The sequence below is a fragment of the Pinus tabuliformis genome, chromosome 8 (assembly GCF_031772625.1).
Source record: "Pinus tabuliformis cultivar Carrire ecotype Pingquan chromosome 8, CPIR1, whole genome shotgun sequence".
Classification (NCBI taxonomy): Eukaryota; Viridiplantae; Streptophyta; class Pinopsida; order Pinales; family Pinaceae; genus Pinus; species Pinus tabuliformis.
Window position 1 is genome coordinate 509,207,938 of NC_142294.1, and position 13,304 is coordinate 509,221,241.

General features: G+C 36.7%; 1 long non-coding RNA gene across 1 annotated transcript in view; it reads right to left on the reverse strand.

The window, feature by feature from the left end:
• Positions 1-2,611: 2,611 nt before the first annotated feature.
• The window catches only part of LOC149236320 (uncharacterized), a 279,299-nt gene continuing 268,606 nt past the window's right edge, over positions 2,612-13,304 (reverse strand). The window contains exon 5 of the long non-coding RNA XR_016246216.1: positions 2,612-2,682. This is a non-coding gene — a long non-coding RNA (uncharacterized LOC149236320). The remainder of the gene's footprint in view (positions 2,683-13,304) is intronic.

Sequence of the window (13,304 nt, forward strand, 5' to 3'; positions counted from 1 at the left end):
AGCACTTACCTAGAGAGATATTGGATTTAAATTTATGCACATTGATGATGAGGGAATTCCCATCCTTAATGAAGTGGCATTAGTTTTCTCTCCTCATGAAGATCACATCCCTCATGTACATGTAGGGGCTTCCAAACACTACAATGCACATATCAAGCAATACTATATCTACCTCCAATTCATCAATATAGTTTGCACTTATAACAATTTAATCTTACACTTCTTAATGACCTTGAGCTCTATATCCTTATTTATTAATCCTAATTGGTATGGGGGAGGATGGTCATGAACTTCCAATCACATCTCACTTACTAGATCCCTTTCTATGAGGTTGTACTATGAACTGAAATCAAATAGAGCATCCACATTTGTCTTCTTGAACTATATCTTGAATAGAAGAGTTTATTCATCTATTTATATTCCTCGGAATGGAAGACACACCATAAACTTCCAATCCAATCTTAATTACCAAATCCTGTGCTATGAGTTTGGACTACGAACCAAAATAAAATAGAGTATTCATCTTTATCTTCTTAAACTTGATCTTGATACAAAAGAGTTTAGTAATATCATTTTCGTTAGGATGGGGGCTACTCAAGTTCACCTCCTCCTACATGGAAGTGTAAACAATGTTTTCATCTACTTTGATTTTTTTTTAAAATAGTTTCTTGAACCCATAGATAGCATCTTCTTCTTCTTAGCCTCCATGTAGTTCTTTAAGAGCTTTAAAAGTAGCTTTGAACACATGTATTTGCTATGACCATTGATATTAGAATGGTTATAGTGGTTCTTGTTGAAAAGTGTAACAAGATTTGGTCTTCATAATGACATGTAATTATGATCTTTGTAAATGGTGAAAAGAAGAGAATAAAATTATTATTGTAATACTTGCTTCATGGGTTTCATGAGAAAGGGATTCTATTTTAGATGGCTTCCATTGAGAGCCTTAGGATTTTTCATTAAAGTCAAAGAGTCAAGGTCATGTATGAAGAGCTCTTCTTGAGCATATGTCAAATGTATATGAGTCTATTAAAGTGTATAGAATCCCTCCAAAGATAAGCATTGTCCTCCTCTTCAATTTGGCCTCCAAATGAATGAAAGAAACTCATGTAGGCTTCCCATTTTGAAGACAAACCTATTCAACTCCTCATGTCAGCTTATTTATATGGATCAACCACTATAAATAGGAGTGAAGGATTTTCGCATTAGCACAAAAACCAGTTCGATACATCTCTAGGTTTTTCTGTAGACAAAGGAAAAATAAAGTTCAAATGATGACAGAGTAAAGTTCCGATAGGTCTTTCTATGATTTCGGGTGGAGTAACAACAAGAAGTTCATATTAACTTTGAATATTAGAGTGATTGTTACGATGCCCTAAACATAGTCACACAATTTGAGTGAAGGCTATAGTTCGGACCTCCTTGAAGTACAAATATGATGACAGTCAAAAGGAATTAAGAACTATCTGAATTCAATGACAAAGTAAAAATATAAATCTGAATAGACGATGAAGGAATAACAAAGAAGCTTAAGGGCTAACCATATGAACAATAGTTCAGATTTGAGAGGGAAAGTCTCAATGTCACAATAGAAGATCACAGATCGAAAAAGTTGGTGGCAATGTTTCAGTGCTAAGAATAACGAAAGGGAAGATGAGTTAAGAAGAGGAAGAGAGTAAAGAGAACTTGTGTCTTGATCTTGGAGTGGCTAATAGGTCAAGGGTCTTGGTCTTGGTATTCGTAAATTGGAATCTCTATAAGAAGAATATGTGTGGGTTTTCCTCTCAAAGAGTGAGAGGTTTTGGTCCTGGCTCATACCCTACATCCTATGTCTCTTGTCTATTTATGTTCATGCAATGGTAGTTGTTTGATGAAGAAGAACACTAATAACTCAATAAAAGTAAAGATCCTAATCTAATGAAGGAAAAGATACTCACAAGGAGTTACTAATCAAGATAAATCACCTAATTCATGATGCCCTAGATTTCTCAATAGTTCCTTCCATCCTTGCACAGATATGAAATAGTCGTTGTCTTCTTATCCTTTCCTTTTGGCTTCTTATCTCCTTCCTTGGTAGTCCTTTTGTTAGGAACCATTTGATTATCTTTTCTTCTTGTCCATATTCTCCAAATATTTTTCTTCCACACAAGCCTCATTAATGGTCCTAGGTTACAATGGCATAATTTTCCTACTTAAATTATTATTGAGACCATCAAGATAATTAAGTACTACATGCAGGTTCTTGGGAGATATTTCAAACATAATGGCCTAATTTTTGAAATCAATGGTGTACTCTTATACACTTATCTCTTCATTCCATTGGAAGCAGTGACAACAAATCCATTGGTTTTCTTTGAATCCAATAAGGTAAAACTAGGAGTTAATGAAGGTTTTAAATACCTCCCTTAGTTATTGGAGGATCACCCTCCCACCTAATCATCTCCATGTGACTTTCCCACCAAGTTTGAGCATTGTCCTTGTTATGTGGAATTTCGTACCTACGGATAAACATAATTTCCCTAGGTGGGTAGCTACACCTAGAACAACATAATTAAAGCATTTAACCTTTTTCTATAGAAGATAAATAAGACAAGGGACCTACTTGTTATCTTTCGCTTTCCCTTTGTCTCCTTTGTATGGTTCCTGTCGCTCCTTCTCAAACTTAATCCGCTCGACAAGTACCTACAATCATACATAGAAGAAAAAAATCAATTAAAGCAAGAGATCTATCTACTATAAGCAAATTGAATCGAAAGCATTTACACATATAATCATCATACATAAAGACAAGAATATGGGAAAAGGTGTAAACAACTTTATTAAGTAGAAGGAAGAGTTACAACCATGAAGTTCGATCCAATGTCACTCCTCCAGATTGAGTTCCATCCAACATCACATCAACATCACAACACTCCGACATCATAACAATACTTGCTTACAATATCAAACCTCAGACCAACAGTATCTCCTTATAAATTCTCAAAGTCTAGCCCTTGATCACTTAGATGAGTGCTCAATTTATAGGAAAATGGAGGTGGTTTGGTCATAAATGAGGGTATTGAATAGCCTTCCAAAGTTAGAGTTAGTTTCCATGGAGAAAGGGATGAGAGGATAGGAGGTTACTTAACTCATTCCCTATCCAATTTCGAGCTCATAGGAGATGATAAGTGTGGGAATCTTCTAGAATGATCTAGAAAATAAGAATATTCCTAGAACCATATGAAGAATTCGCTCAATCTCACCCAACATAAGTCAAAGTGGGCCTAAGTGCATTGAAATGCACCCTTACATGGGCCTACCTACACTGAAGTGCATTTACCCCTGACCAAGGCTGCGTTGGTCCCTCAAGGAGGCATTTCTGGAGGGCTTCAGGCCAGGAAACTTTTAGGGAAGGAGGCATTCAAAGTGATGACTTGTCTAGGGCATGTAGCAACTAGATTAGGGTTTGATGAGCCCTAATAGTACTGATCTGAATGTTGGGAGTGATGTGCCCAAATGGATCTGTAACAGCTGCCCCCTAAAGCATGAAGTCAAAAATGATAATGTCGAGTGATATGCTTTACGATGTGATGAGGAGGTTCTAAAGCGGATGGTGACCTGCATCAATTACAATACATAATATCATGATATTTTGGATTTTTCATGAATCGCTGAGGGAAGGCATACCCATGCTCAACATATAAAATTTTCATTACATGTACATAGATAGTCGTCTACAAATATAGACCCATGATAGGATGACCATCTGTGTAAATCCATTGTACAAATGATTTAGTGCTTTCCTAAAATCGTAGCCCGAATGGATGAAACTAGATCTGTGCTCTTCTATCTCGTTCATTCGTTCACTCAAGTACGAGTCTAACCATGTGAATATGTGATCTGAAGTCGAACATGGGAAGACGTCGTCTGATTACCAGCCAATGATGTAAGCCGTTAACAGATGTGAGAGAAATCACCGATAATGATAATGATCCTCAAGGTACTGCAATACATTCTGCATGGTGTGAATGGATGTTTTGATGTTGAACACCATACAAAATCATTCAGTCGAAGGCCAGTGATGTCAACCTATATCCAGAAGCGAGAAAATTGCCATTGATGTACACAAGCCCCAAGGTACTGGAAGGGTGTTTCTAAGTCAACTTCTTGGATAATGTGTTGATGTCAACAAGAAGCGACTCATCACAGGAGGGTCTTGATGTATCCCACACCAACGACACAAAATGAGTGTAGTGATTTTTGGAGACGGAATGTGGCTGACTGTTGGAAATAATACTGAGGGGGGGGGTGTGAATCAGTGTTATCAGGTCAATTATTTTTCATTTCGTAATCAGATTTTCATACGCTACTTCAGTTAGTAAAAACCGCGTATGTACGCAACTGCAGTTAAGGAAACTAGTGTATAACCATCAGACCTGTAATTTAAATAATTTTTCAGATGTTGTTCATTAATCTGTGCATCAAACCATATAAACAATAACCAGGAACAGTAAACCAGAACAGGAAGTCACACATAAGAACACAAGATATAAGGTGGAAACCCAATGTGGGTGAAAACTACCTGTTGCAATTCGTCTCTATCTTCTTTTAATTAGAAACTTCTTTTTACAATGATTTTGTACTGGTGCAGTCTTATACCAGTACGCAGGCTGCTACCTGCAAAAGGCTACAACCTTCTCTCATTCTCCAGCTTCTCCTGGAAGGGAGATGCAACCCCCTTAGCTCTTGTACTAGTTGATGTGTTTACTAGTACGTAGGTGCTGACCTACAGAAGGCTACAACCTTCTCTTTTCTTCCAGGGACGACGTTTCATAAATTTTCAGACTAGATCCATGAATAACATCAATCAAACATCAAGTATATCTGCATCAACCAATCTCCTTTGCACCAAACAAAACTGAATCAAATAGTCACTTCTCTTAATGTTGTACCCAGAAAACAGTAATAGTAACCAGACACCAATTATGAACCTCGAACATTGTAGCAATAAACAGAAGTAGCTAAAACATATTTCAAGAGACGTACGCTACTTCAATGTGTACAACCTACGTGCATACGCATCTGAATTAAGGCCAACCTGCGTATACGCTATTTTGAATTGAAGAACCAGCGTGTATACGCGCCTTTGCTTCGCTGAACCTGCGTACAGATCTATAAAGGATAATTTATCCTTTTCACTTATTCAGAAATTAGTTATACCCAGACTATCAGATTTATAGATCAAGTCATGCACCAAAATAACAAATCAAAATCACACAAAGATACTACTATTCAAGCCTTAAGATCTTGACCCATCAATAGTACTTATCCTTCTTCTTGCGCTCAGGTTCCTCCTTGATTCAAATCCAGCTATGCACCATAACCCAATGACCAGTATTCCAGATCTAGCTCTTCATAAGATATTCAATGCTTGAGTCAATACCTTTGCCTAATGATCTCCTCCCCCTTTTATAGTCTTAGGCCTTACACAATACCACGGTCCAAAACCACTTAGAACCAATACTTGGGACCCAATACCTGGGTTCAAAACTTCGGATGCAATACCATGGTCCACAACCATAGGTCCAAATGCCAAGGACCAAATACCATGGACTAAAAATGAGTTTTCCCATATATACGCGCTTTTCCGTGCATGAAAGTGCATGTATACGCATATGCGCCTTTTGATCAATGATCCCGCATGTGTACGCAGCTTGGTTAAGATGAAACTGCATATATCTCTTTTTATTTCATTATGAGAGCCTGAACTATGATCTGCCATCTGATTGAGTTTCCATCAAGGACAACACCTGTGTCATAATGCCAACACTAATGACATAAGGTTCAGGAATGACGGTCATGAAAATGAAAGTTTATGAGTATTGCAAAGGATGAATTTAACTGAGTGACTTTTCTTGAACATGTTCGTGACACTGAATGAATTGATATCATTGACCCAAAATCAAAGTAATGGATGGTATGATGACCATCAAGAAGATAACCCAACCCAAGTAGTCACAATGATGAAGTGAAAGTGTCCTGTTCAAGAGCGACTTGTTGTCATAAAGTGGTTTACCCCTTTTCCCATTTTCCCTAGTCATTGCTGACCAATACCTCTTTATTTTTTATCAAGCTTGAGGAGGATAACATATTATTTTTGTATAATTCCACCCTTCGGGTGAATCCATCACTATGTGATGTTTTAATGAGTCTAGTGAAGGTGAAAATCGGTCTTGTCATGATGGAAAAGTTTGCCGCTATTTGATGTTTTAACGATTTTAACAACAATGATAACTCGGTCCTTTTCATGTTTAGAGAGTTTGAAAAGGGACAAAAAGAAAACTCCACAAATTCTTTTTCGTAGATTTGTCTCTCAAGTCCGAAAAAGCGTAAAACAATACAAGAGAGAACCTATTGACCATTTTCGATCAACATATTCCTTTTTCGTAAATAATCTATATCAGTCCGAAAAAGGGTTAAACTTATACTGAGTAGATGTCGTTTCCAATCCATTAACGAGCTGAAAAGGACAAGCACTCGACAATATTTTCATATTTCAATATTTTCATATTTTGAGAGTCTGAAAAGAGTTTAAAGAGGACTCCATTTAGAGGAACGAGTGGTGTCTAGGATAGCGACTGGTTTCGGTGATGTTGGAACTTCTCAAAACATGTTGATTTATGTGAAGAGGCTGGCTAATAAGACCACTCATTGCAACTATTCCTCAAAAAAGGGTAAAACAACCAAGTGAAAGCGTATGATCGACCAAGAAGATAGTGACAATGGAAGGAGAAAAACCAAGGCTCATCTGACGAAAGAGGCTGATAGAATGGAAATCATGACGGTTAAAATGGAGATGGGTTCATTTTTACACAAGCTTGAACCATAGGGAACTATGCTTGGATTTAGTTTCATATTTACACCAGCTTGAAATGAAAAACTATGTTTGGATTCAGTTTCATTTTTACACAAGCTTGAAACGAAAATTATTCTTGAGATTGGTTTACATGCCCCTAGCGTGATGACTCAATTTTAGGTGCATGCCCCCAAGCTTCATTACCTTCACCTAAGTAGACTACTCATGACTATTAGGTGGATGGAATAAAGTTTCATTTACGAGATCAAGTGAAATACTTGACTGGGATTTTACGAGATCTAATCAAAGACTCGACTTGGAACCTTTCTCAAGGGGACCTTGTTTCATTTTTTAATGAGCTTGACATAAGACAAGGAACTCTACTCATATTCCTTGTTTCATTTTTTAACGAGCTTGACACAAGACAAGGAACTCTGCTCTCATTTATTGTTTCAATTTTTAACGAGCTTGAAACAAGACACAAAACTATGCTCTGGGACCTGTTTCATTTTTTAATGAGGTCAACACAGTAAAAGAACTATCCTCATACCCTTTGTTTCATTTTTTAACGAGGTTGACACAAGACCAGGAACTATCATCATACCCTTTCTTTCATTTTTTAACGAGGTTGACACAAGACAAGGAACTATCCTCATATTCCTTGTTTCATTTTTTAATGAGATTGACACAAGACAAGGAACTATGCTCATATTCTTTGTTTCATTTTTTAACGAGCTTGACACAAGACAAGTAACTATCCTTATATTCCTCGTTTCATTTTTTAACGAGCTTGACACAAGACAAGGAACTATGCTCAAATTCCTTGTTTCATTTTTTAACGAGCTTGACACAAGACAAGGAACTCTACTTTGATTCCTTGTTTCATTTTTAATGAGCTTGACACAAGACAAGGAACTATGCTCTAGGACCTGTTTCATTTTTTAATGAGGTCGACACAGTAAAAGAACTATCCTCATACCCTTTGTCACGACCCATAAGAGGTCATGACTTCCAAGAGGTTCTCATCAGATGGGAGAACAATGCTCTGGAAGGGATCTGTAACAAGGAACCCGAGATCTGTTTCCAATGCCCCCAGTACATAATGTACAACATGACAGAATTGATCGTTCGTTGATGTAGGCATGGAACGGGTTGCCACATAATTGACCCGTGGTGGGGACGATACCATTGGGACAAAAGGACCATTTAGGGAAGATGGTTGAATGGAATCCATATTTGGACCGGGAAATGAAAGCTGGTTAATGGTGACAATTGTGCCTTCATGCGGGAAACACATCACTCGAAAGAGTGTTCAATGAATAGATCCCATATCATAAACATAGTCGCGGCCAAGAAGTAAATTGTAATCTAAAGGGCCTAGGACTACATCACATTGAGGTAAACAATTTTTCCTCCTAAAGTAATAGGGAACTAAGGAAGAATCCCTAATGGTTGATTGGTTCCTCTCTTAAAAACCAACATATTCTGGGTAACAGGCACAAGCGATGGTGAACTGAGTGCTTGCCAAGATGTAGAGGAAAGGATACTCACAAATGCACCTTCATCTATAATAGTGCTAGATATAATCATATTATAAACCTGTACTATGATATGGAAAGGCACATAAGAAGGAAGATGACATCCTGCCAACTGATTCCAATCAAAGGAAGTGACCAGACTACTTGGAGGGGGTATCGTAAGAACGGGATAATTAACCCCTTGAGTTACGAGAACAGGAGGATTTTCCTCCTGTCTTGATGGAACAGGAGGGTTGCCTCCAAGCTCATTGGAATCTAAAGAATCAGAAGTTTCATTTGAAGCAACGGTTGCTTGGTTGCTCCCCTGCTGAATTTTCTTCTTCTTCTTAGCCACCTGGTTACTAGTGTCAATACTTTCACCAGGCGAAGAGGAAGAAGGGGAGGAAGAAACAAACGACGAAGAAGGCAAAGGGTCAACTTTAGGATCAGCTGGAGGTTGATTTTGTCCAGTTGTAGGAATATTCAGTTGCTGGGCCAAGGAGGTTGAGAACAACCATACTGGAAAGGCGATGGTATGTCCCGGAAGGGATAATGTAGCCATATATGGAGCACCAACATTTCCAAAAGGAGGAAAAGGACTAGGATTCCCATCAAAAGGAATTCCTTGATTGGTGGACTCCAAAGTTGTTGCCATATGTTTCAACCTAAGATCAACTAAGGAGTGATGTGGAGGATGTTATTTGCGGTCAATTAATTTATTTTAATCAAAATAACATAACAAAACAAAAGAGGGATAATCTAGGCAAAAGGATTACCAAGCAACTGTGAACTACAATATACTGCCTCAGTAAACCAAGGACTTAACATACGTGCAGGCAATCTCCTTGAATGTTGTGTTCAGTGTATCACAATGTACAAGGTGGCTGACTCGGTTACCTATGGATGGATAACAACCTAATGTAGTCCTACCATATATACTTGAAAGTATGTGGAGGCCCAATCCGTATTAGCGTTGTTTAATGTGAAACCACATAGTGAGAGCATTCCTTTATACTTTATGTACTGTAACATCGCCCTATATACCCGAAGGTACGTGGACAAGCTACGATATACTCACATACGTGGAATGAGGTATCACACTCAGAATGTATCACAGACAAGTTATCGATAGCTCCTATGTTTTACGACGCTGAAATACATCTCTAACCTAGAACCTCTAAATGTTTTGCATTAGGTGACAATGCTCCATTAGGTTAATTGTGGTTAATTTTAAGTTGATCTTGATTAAGAATTTACCTTTCAAGATTCACCACGTGATGTCTTTGGAATTCCTAGAATGCAACTAATATGATAAGCATTCTTTTCATTCAATTTGAACAATGAAAACCTTAGCTAGTATGGATAGAGCAATAAGATTCTTTTAATAAAAGAACAAAGAGCACATCTAATGCAATTTCCCTAAACTATTCCTATGAGCGCACACAAACTTTTTCAATGCACAATGCAAGTTTTTATTTTCAATTCCCTTAATGTTCGAAATGAACAAAAGGAAACTAATGCACATACAATCAATCAATCAATCTTTTTGCAAGAATGAAGACTTTATGATAGTTCCTTTTTGAAAGAAATGAAGACTTTTACGATACTTTCTTTTGAACAAAGATTAATCGAATATAAACTAACTTTGACAATGAATCGATAGTGATAAAGAAATCATTTAAGAAACCCTAAACAATCAAGACCAAAGTAGGGCTAGGAAAGGAAACATAAATTGATTTCAGAGACGCAATAATCATTGATTTTTCAGTAAGCTAAAACAGAAGGAAATTTGGGAAAAATCAACTAAAAGGTGGGATTTTAGACCTAAGGAGGATCAACACAACCCTGAATGGGAGACAATGTGCTTTAGAGCACTATCCTCAAGCCAAGGGTGCTCTGCAGCGCTCTGTCTCTTGACCAAGCCTGCGTTGGTGCCAGAGAGGCCATTCTAGGGGCTTTCAAGCACAATTTTTACCAAAAAACACTTCAAAAAGGCTGAAACAAGATCAATGGAAGCAAGTAAAGTCTACTAAGGTGTACTAGGATGAAGGTAAACTACCCGGAATGATGATCGTTCCCTAGCGGAGTCGCCAATTTGTTATGTGGAATTTTGTATCTACAAATAAACACAATTTCCCTAGGTGGGTAGCTACACCTAGAACAACAGAATTAAAGCGTTTAACCTTTTTCTATAGAAGATAAATAAGACAAGGGACCTACTTGTTATCTTTTGCTTTCCCTTTGTCTCCTTTGTATGGCTCCCGTCGCTCCTTCTCAAACTTAATCCGCTCGACAAGTACTTGCAACCATAAACAGAAGACAAAAACCAATCAAAGCAAGACCTATCTACTATAAGAAAATGGAATCGAAATAATTTGCACATATAATCATCATACATAAAGACAAGAATATGGGAAAAGGTGTAAACAACTTTATTAAGTAGAAGGAAGAGTTACAACCATGAAGTCCGATCCAATGTCACTCCTCCAGCTTTAGTTCCATCCAACATCACATCAAAAGCACAACACTCTGGCAGCATAAAAATACTTGCTTACAATCTCAAACCTCACACCAACAGTATCTCCTTACAAATTCTCAAAGTCCAACCCTTGATCACTTAGATGAGTGCTCAATTTATAGGAAAATGGAGGTGGTTTGGTCATAAATGAGGGTATTGAATGGCCTTCCAAACTTAGAGTTAGTTTCCATGGAGGAAGGGATGAGAGGATAGGAGGTTACTTAACTCATTCCCTATCCAATTTCGAGCTCATAGGAGATGATAAGTGTGGAAATCTTCTAGAATGCTCCAAAAGTTAAGAATATTCCCAGAACCCTATGAAGAATTTGCTCAATCTTGCCCTGCGCAGGTCAAAGTGGGCCTAAGTGCATTGAAACACACTCTTACATGGGACTACCTGCACTGAAGCGCATTTACCCCTGACCAAGGCTGCGCTAGCCACTCAAGGAGGCATTTCTGGAGGGCTTCAGTCCAGGAGACTTTTAGGGAAGGAGGCATTCAAAGTGATGACTTGTCTAGGGCATGTAGAAACTGGATTAGGGTTTGATGGGCGCTAATAGTACCGATATGAATGTTGAGAGTGATCTGCCCAAATGGATCTGTAACAGCCCTATAAATTAGTCAAACAAATAATATCTTTTTCTCTTCTTCTATGTTATGGACATTGAAATACACTTGTAACTATTGCAAACAATGATTCAACTGAACAACATCAATCTCACCTCAACAAGGCTTGATGACCACTTTCACTTTAAAAAAATATTGTTATTACCCAAAAAACGATCACCTAGCCATTTCTTACTAGGTGGATCGAAATACACCATGTAGGATTAATTTTACAATGGGAAAACCCACTTTTATTATAAGAAATAATTTAGTAAACCAATTTTCTAAATTATTTCTCATTAAAATCCAAATACCCCACAAGAATAATTATTAAACCATTATTCTATAATTATTTCTTATCACTTTTGACTTGATCACCTTGGAATAATTAAATAAATCACTATTTAATTCTTATTCCTTATTTATTCCATATTTTCCTTTTGAGATAATTGTTAAATCATTATTTAATAATTATTTCAAATTCATATTTTCCTTAATTCTCACTAAGTGATTAATAAATCATTTTTATTTGTTAATTACTTTGTCACTTTCTAAATAAATATATTTGACCATTTTGAATATCTTTTCCCTCTAAAAAAATATAATAAAGTATTCTCAACGACTAGATTTTGATTTATTCAATAGTATTTTATTATTTTTTAATTCCTAATTTGGCTCAATACTTTGTTATAAATAAAGGGTTTTCTATTCATTCTTCACCATGACCATTTTCATCATCAACATTATTGTCTCATAGCATTTGAGCTCCCACTTGAGTTCAAGCCATTTTTTTTTGTTTTTCCTGCCCATTGCAAATTAAGAGAGAGAAGCATGCTACTGAAGCACAAGGACAAGAAATGACCCACCCACGGAGGGGGAACTGCAAATCCATGTTGTAATTTTTCCTCACTAGGTATATTAATAAAATTATCATTTGATTAAGTCCTCCATTGGGTTATTTCACTTCTATTTTATGTTGTTATATGTTTTTATTTGCAAGATCTGTTGTGTTGCAGGGTTTTTATTCATGTTTTATTGCAGATATGAAGCATAGAAGTAGCCATCTTTTGTTTTTAGGGTTATAAGACACCTTTAACTTAAGTAAGGTATTTTGATACATTTCTCCAAAAACTTTACACTAACAAATATTGTGAAGAAGTGATATTGTTACTTAGTCTCCCTTCCTGTAGCTCTTTGTCTAGTTCCTTTTATAGGCCTTTTTTTTCTCCAAATTTCTTGTTGGAGTTGGCTTCCAAGTTAGAGCTACCAAACTCTCCAAAAGTTCCAAACTACTTTTCTAGAGCTACTATTAAAAGCATCATGTTACAAGAAATGTCAACAATTTATGCTTCTAGTTTTGAAAATATCTCCTCTAAATCATCCCTTGGATTGTTATTGTAATCATAGGCGACGACTAGTAAGGTTTTGAGAATTCTTTCTTTAATCCAATTCATAGATCTTGTAATCTCATACAAAACCCTTAAAAAATTATTTAATACTAGTATGATCTTAAATTGAGGCAAACATTCCACTGGAATAGTTAGTCCAACATATTTTACAAGTTTTTGCACACTTATTTGTTATGAAATGTTTTAATCGAGATCAAGAATTTCAACTAGCTTAGAAGGAAATAAGTTGAAATTGAAAGTAAAGTAAGCTAAAAAATACCACACCATTCACAATATGTACACAAGATACACCTTGGGAAATCAAAGATGGGAAAACCAAACTATAAGGTGAGGGCCATGCCTTTCTCTTTCCTTGTTAGATATGAAATGCAAATAAAAAAAGGTGAACTTACCATGGATTTTCCATTGACATTATGACA